The sequence below is a fragment of the Mytilus galloprovincialis genome, chromosome 5 (assembly GCF_965363235.1).
Source record: "Mytilus galloprovincialis chromosome 5, xbMytGall1.hap1.1, whole genome shotgun sequence".
NCBI classification, from domain to species: Eukaryota; Metazoa; Mollusca; class Bivalvia; order Mytilida; family Mytilidae; genus Mytilus; species Mytilus galloprovincialis.
This window is the reverse complement of record NC_134842.1, coordinates 40,644,754-40,651,529: the sequence shown is the minus strand read 5'-3', so window position 1 is coordinate 40,651,529 and position 6,776 is coordinate 40,644,754. Positions and strand designations below refer to the sequence as shown.

General features: G+C 32.8%; 1 long non-coding RNA gene across 1 annotated transcript; it reads left to right on the top strand.

The window, feature by feature from the left end:
* The first annotated feature begins 1,260 nt into the window (after positions 1–1,260).
* LOC143074512 (uncharacterized) lies at positions 1,261–2,303 on the top strand. Its single transcript, XR_012977903.1, has 2 exons — positions 1,261–1,979; positions 2,193–2,303. It is a non-coding gene; the product is annotated as an uncharacterized LOC143074512 (long non-coding RNA).
* Positions 2,304–6,776: the final 4,473 nt, after the last annotated feature.

Here is a 6,776-nt window from a genome sequence, read left to right as displayed (position 1 = left end):
CGAATTAGTTTGACACACACTGGGCGTTCCTGTCAGTATTGGGGACGGCAATATCCACACAAACACTCGTATAGCAAGTTTAAAACGGAACATAATTACTGTAGAAATACTGACAACAGCGGCGCACAACCATGGTGTTATACAAATGATCCAACCACACGTTGGGAATATTGTAAGATACCTATGTGTGGTAAGTTAACTTGCTTTATCATGTATTAATTTTAAATCATCGCATTACAATATATATAGAATTCGTAATATAAAAATCATTATATTGTTCGTTTTTTTTTAAATATAATATTGTCAGAGTTACTTTCATCATATACACTTTAAAACAACTTCAGGAAAATTAATGCAGCTTTTGAACAAGTAATGTTCAAACTTATTCATACTATATTCAAAATATTATTTTTAACGTCAAGTAATAGAACTTCATGCATGGTCTTTTACGAGTACAATATATCTCGTTTAAATTCGATTTACTTTTTGTCATTTCGAGCCTTCATTCGCTTGCAATATATAGCTATGTCGTATATTTGTTGAACATTGTCGAAAATCTAAAGTTGCTAACGTCTACGTCATTTTGGTCTCTAGTGAAGAGTTGTTTTATTGGTAATCATACCCCATCTTTTTATATAATCTTGTTATTAAAATCGGAACACATATGTTGCCCGAAGAATGACAAAGTGATTATCAGGATTTTGATGATTGTGAAAATTAAACAAATATAACTGAAATCGATCAATTGCTGAAGTAAACCTTAGTGTGTTGTTCTCTTAACTTTATTTGCTATGTCGTTGTATTGCAGGCTCAACGACGTATAAACCACATCTCAATTTATTAATAAATATTTCAGAATGTCGAGAATCCACTAAGGGTACGGAATACAAAGGTCGAATTAGTTTGACACACACTGGGCGTTCCTGTCAGTATTGGGGACGGCAATATCCACACAAACACTCGTATAGCAAGTTTAAAACGGAACATAATTACTGTAGAAATACTGACAACAGTGGCGCACAACCATGGTGTTATACAAATGATCCAACCACACGTTGGGAATATTGTAAGATACCTATGTGTGGTAAGTTAACTTGCTTTATCATGTATTAATATTAAATCATCGCATTACAATATATATAGAATTCGTAATATAAAAATCATTATATTGTTCGTTTTTTTTTTAAATATAATATTGTCAGAGTTACTTTCATCATATACACTTTAAAACAACTTCAGGAAAATTAATGCAGCTTTTGAACAAGTAATGTTCAAACTTATTCATACTATATTCAAAATATTATTTTTAACGTCAAGTAATAGAACTTCATGCATGGTCTTTTACGAGTACAATATATCTCGTTTAAATTCGATTTACTTTTTGTCATTTCGAGCCTTCATTCGCTTGCAATATATAGCTATGTCGTATATTTGTTGAACATTGTCGAAAATCTAAAGTTGCTAACGTCTACGTCATTTTGGTCTCTAGTGAAGAGTTGTTTTATTGGTAATCATACCCCATCTTTTTATATAATCTTGTTATTAAAATCGGAACACATATGTTGCCCGAAGAATGACAAAGTGATTATCAGGATTTTGATGCTTGTGAAAATTAAACAAATATAACTGAAATCGATCAATTGCTGAAGAAAACCTTAGTGTGTTGTTCTCTTAACTTTATTTGCTATGTCGTTGTATTGCAGGCTCAACGACGTATAAACCACATCTCAATTTATTAATAAATATTTCGGAATGTCGAGAATCCACTAAGGGTACGGAATACAAAGGTCGAATTAGTTTGACACAAACTGGGCGTTCCTGTCAGTATTGGGGACGGCAATATCCACACAAACACTCGTATAGCAAGTTTAAAACGGAACATAATTACTGTAGAAATACTGACAACAGCGGCGCACAACCATGGTGTTATACAAATGATCCAACCACACGTTGGGAATATTGTAAGATACCTATGTGTGGTAAGTTAACTTGCTTTATCATGTATTAATTTTAAATCATCGCATTACAATATATATAGAATTCGTAATATAAAAATCATTATATTGTTCGTTTTTTTTTAAATATAATATTGTTGTCTTTATTTATATAGATATATAGACTATTTACCGTATGAATAAAATAAATATTTTCTTTTTTATAATAAGAGTAACTGTTGTTTTTCTCCTTTGCAGATTCCATGTCATTGTGAGAACTAAAAGAATTAGAGACAAAGTGCATTCTCAATAAGTGTGTGCTTTACTTTAACTTTACAATCATTTAATAAAATAAAATTGTAGATATTATTTTTCTATTTCTTTCATCTAGATTTATAACAAAATAGTTCGAAAGATTTAAGCATATGCATTTTATTGTTTTCATGCATCTAGCTTTTAGACATGGATACAACAATAGATTGAATTTTTAGTATTTAGAAAAAAGAGATGTGGTATGATTGCCGATGAGAAAACTATCTACCATAGGACAAATTACATGAATACAAAGAACTATAGGACACTGTAAAGTCTTCAACAATGAACAACATCAATACCGTATAGTTATCTATATAAAGCTCCAACATTACACAAGTAATTAAAACAATTCAAACAACGGCATGAATTACGACAAAACAATACATGAATAACAAATATGACAAACAGCAACACAAGGCAATGCCTGTTTTAACTAACGAATGTAACGGAATTAAACATGTTTGGAAGCGCTAAACCTTCCCCTTACCTTGAACAGTGGTGTTGGGACATCACATAATAAGAACAAACTGTAAAGGTCAGTTTTGAAATTGCTTGACTCATCAGATTTGCACGAAATTGGAAGGAACTACTTGTAACATAAACACAAAAGACACAAAGTACCGAGGTGCATGTATGTATCCTGTGTTTATGACATATATACGAACAAGTCAAAGTTGTCGGCCTTTACGATGTAACGTTCGAAAGGCACACAGTAATTCCTAGCTATACCGTGTTAATACGTTTTTTATACGCCAGTTTACCAGACGTAGTATGGTATACAGTTGTCCATCCGTCAGTCCGTCCGTCTGTCCCTCCGTCGTCAACCGGCAATAACTTAAAAAAAAAAATCCTCAACCAATTAACATGAAACTTTGGTGAATTGTTTATATCTATTAAGTGAGCTCCCGTTAAATTTTTATAAATTTTGGATTTTACTTTTCCGAGTTGTTGGGTTTTATTCATAAAAAAGGATTTTCTGGTTTTTGGACAATAACTCAAACACTTTAGGCAGTATTCATAAAACTTTGGTGGAATGTTAATATCAATTGACGTAAGCTACCTTTTGATTTTTTATAAAATTTTAGATTTTGTGTTTCCGAGATATAATAATTTAATTCATAAAAAGGGGGGATTTTCCAGATTTCGGACAATTACTCAAAAGTACATTGAACAGTGTTCATGAAAGTTTGCTGACTGATTTATATCTATTAAAATAACCCCCTCTACTTTTTTTTTTATAAATTTCTGATATGACATTGAGGAGTTATGGAACTTTATTCTATGAAAAAGCGACGAGTGTATCGTGCACTCATGGCGCAGCTCTTTATTCATTTTTTGGTTGAGTGTTGACATGAATATCAATAATGTGGTCATTTTTATAAATTTCCTGTTTACAAAACTTTGAATTTTTCGAAAAAAAACTAAGGATTTTCTTATCCCAGGCATAGATTACCTCAGCCGTATTTGGCACAACTTTTTGAAATTTTGGATCCTCTATGCTCTTCAACTTTGTACTTGTTTGGCTTTATGCATATTTTGATATGAGCGTCACTGATGAGTCTTATGTAGACGAAACGCGCGATACTATATATATAAATATGGCGTACTAAATTATAATCCTGGTACATTTGATAACTATTTACAAATATGATTTACCCTCTGAGTTTTACATGGGTAAATGAATGGACTTTTTGATGTTATAATTAATACAGTAAAGTTTTGTTAAATATTGCGTATGTTTATATTAGGTTATGTCAAAGACATAGTTTAACCCTGCCATATTCTGTTTATAGCTAACTATGCGTAATGAGTTTTCCTTACGTACGGTATTTCACTTGGTCTCTGGTGGAGAGTTGTCTCATTGGCAATCATGTCTTATCATCTTATTTTTATATGTTGTACTCACGATTCTGCTATGTTTACCTTTGAATATGCAAAATGGTAGTCTCGGTTTAAGACAAAGTGTTTTCTTCCGAGTATTATGAAGAAAATAAACCAGAGGCTCTAAAAAGCCTGTGTCGCTCACCTTGGTCTATGTGAATATTAAACAAAGGAAGCAGATGGATTCATGACAAAAATGTGTTTTGGTGATGGTGATGTCTTTGTACATCTTATTTCACTGAACATTCTTGCTGCGTACAATTATCTCTATCTATAATGAACTTGGCCTAGTAGTTTCAATGGAAAATGTTAGTAAAAATTTACAAATTTTATGAAAATTGTTAAAAATTGACTATTAAGGACAATAACTCTTTAGGGGGTCGATTGACCATTTCGTTCATGTTGCCTTATTTGTAAATCTTACTATGCTGAACATTATTGCTGTTTACAGTTTATCTGTATCTACAATAATATTCTAGATAATAACCAAAAACAGCAAAATTTCCTTAAAATTACCAATTCAGGGGCAGCAACCCAACAAAGGTTTGTCCGATTCATATGAAAATTTCAGGGCAGATAGATCTTGACCTGAGAAACAATTTTATTCCTGTCAGATTTGCTCTAAATGCTTCGGTTTTTGAGTTATACGCCAAAAACTTCATTTTACCTCTATATTCTATTTTTAGCCGTGGCGGCCATCTTGGTTAAATGACTGGGTCACCGTACACATTTTTTAAACTAGATACCCCAAAGATAATTGTGGCTAAGTTTGGATGAATTTGGTCCAGTAGTTTCAGAGGAGAAGATCTTTGTAAAAGATTACTAAGATTTACGAAAAATGGTTAAAAATTGACTATAAAGGGCAATAACTGCTAAAGGGGTAAACTGACCATTTTGGTCATGTGACTTATTTGTACATCTCACTTTGCTGAACATTATTGCTGTTTACAATTTATCTCTATCTACTATAGTATTGAAGATAATAACCAAAAACAGTAAAATTTCCTTAAAATTACCAATTTAGGGGCAGCAACCCAACAACGGGTTGTCCAATTCATCTGAAAATTATAGGGCAGATGGATTTTGACCTGATAAACAATTTTACCCATGTCAGAATTGCTCTAAATGCTTTGGTTTTTAGTTATAAGCCAAAAACTGCATTTTACCCCTATGTTCTATTTTTAGCCATGGCGGCCATCTTGGTTGGTTGGCCGTGTCACTGGACACATTTTTTAAACTAGATATCCCAATAATGATGGTGGCCAGGTTTGGTTTAATTTGGCCTAGTAGTTTCAGAGGAGAAGATTTTTGTAAAAGTTAACGTCGACGGACGACAGACGACGACGGACTACGGACGACGGACGCAAAGTGATGGGAAAAGCTCACTTGGCCCTGTGGGCCAGGTGAGCTAAAAAAGATGCATCATTTTTTATTGAGATTACTTTACTGCAAAGATAATATGACGTACATTTAAGCAGCTATTATTCCCTGTACGGCCTTCAACAATATTGAAATCCAATATAATAGATATAAGAAGATGGGGTATGAGTGCCAATGAGACAACTCTATATCCAAGTCAAAATTTGGAAAAGTAAACCATTATAGGTCAAAGAACAGCCTGCAACACGGAGCTTTGGCTCACACCGAACAACAAGCTATAAAGGGCCACAAAAATGACTAGTGTAAAAACATTCAAACGGGAAAACCAACGATCTAATCTGATTAAAAAATAACTGTTATCACAGTCTCGCCTTTTTGTAATTTTAATTATGCAAATGTTGAAATCAAAATAGCAATTCTTTAACATGTTACATAAGTTATGCAAATATTCAGTCAATGAACCATGACTGAGGTACACGGCTAAACAATCTCCGTATAATGAGATGTGCCCATTCTAATACAACTCTATACCATATATCATTGACTTATTATAAGTCATTCCGTTTAAACAAACCTAAACACAAACATTTAAAACTTGTAAACTATGTAAAAGTTTTAAAGTCATTCAACCATGAAGAAGGGTGGGCTAATATAACGTTATATAACGTATAATGTAACGATTCCTGCAAATTCCAATAAATAAGCATACCAAATATCTATGACTTAACATTAGCAGTTCATCTTAAACTGATCTAATCACAAATTTATACATGTAAACCAAGCAAAAGTTTCAATAGACCATGACTGAGGGAGCCGGGCCAAATATTATCTATTGAAATGAAATGTGATAATGCTTATACAACTGAATACAAATGAACACTGGCCTACCACTAAAAGTTACCCTTGAACTGACCTAATCATTAACTAATTAATGTTAACTTAGAAATTTTTTCTAAGTCAATAAACCATGACTAAGGGAACGGAGCCAAATAACCTCCTTTGAAATGAGATATATACCAATACTTATACAACTGCATACCAAAAATCATTGACCCACCTGTAGTGGTTCCCCATAAACTGACCTTATCACAAGCTAATACATGTCAAATAAGCAAACGCTTCAAAGTCAATAAGGACTAGCGCAACTACATACCAAATATGATTGACCTATCACTTGTGGTTCACCATAAACTAGACCTAATCACAAAATATAACATTGTTGACACAGCCGCCGACACAAGAAACAGCATAACTATGTCTCGTTTT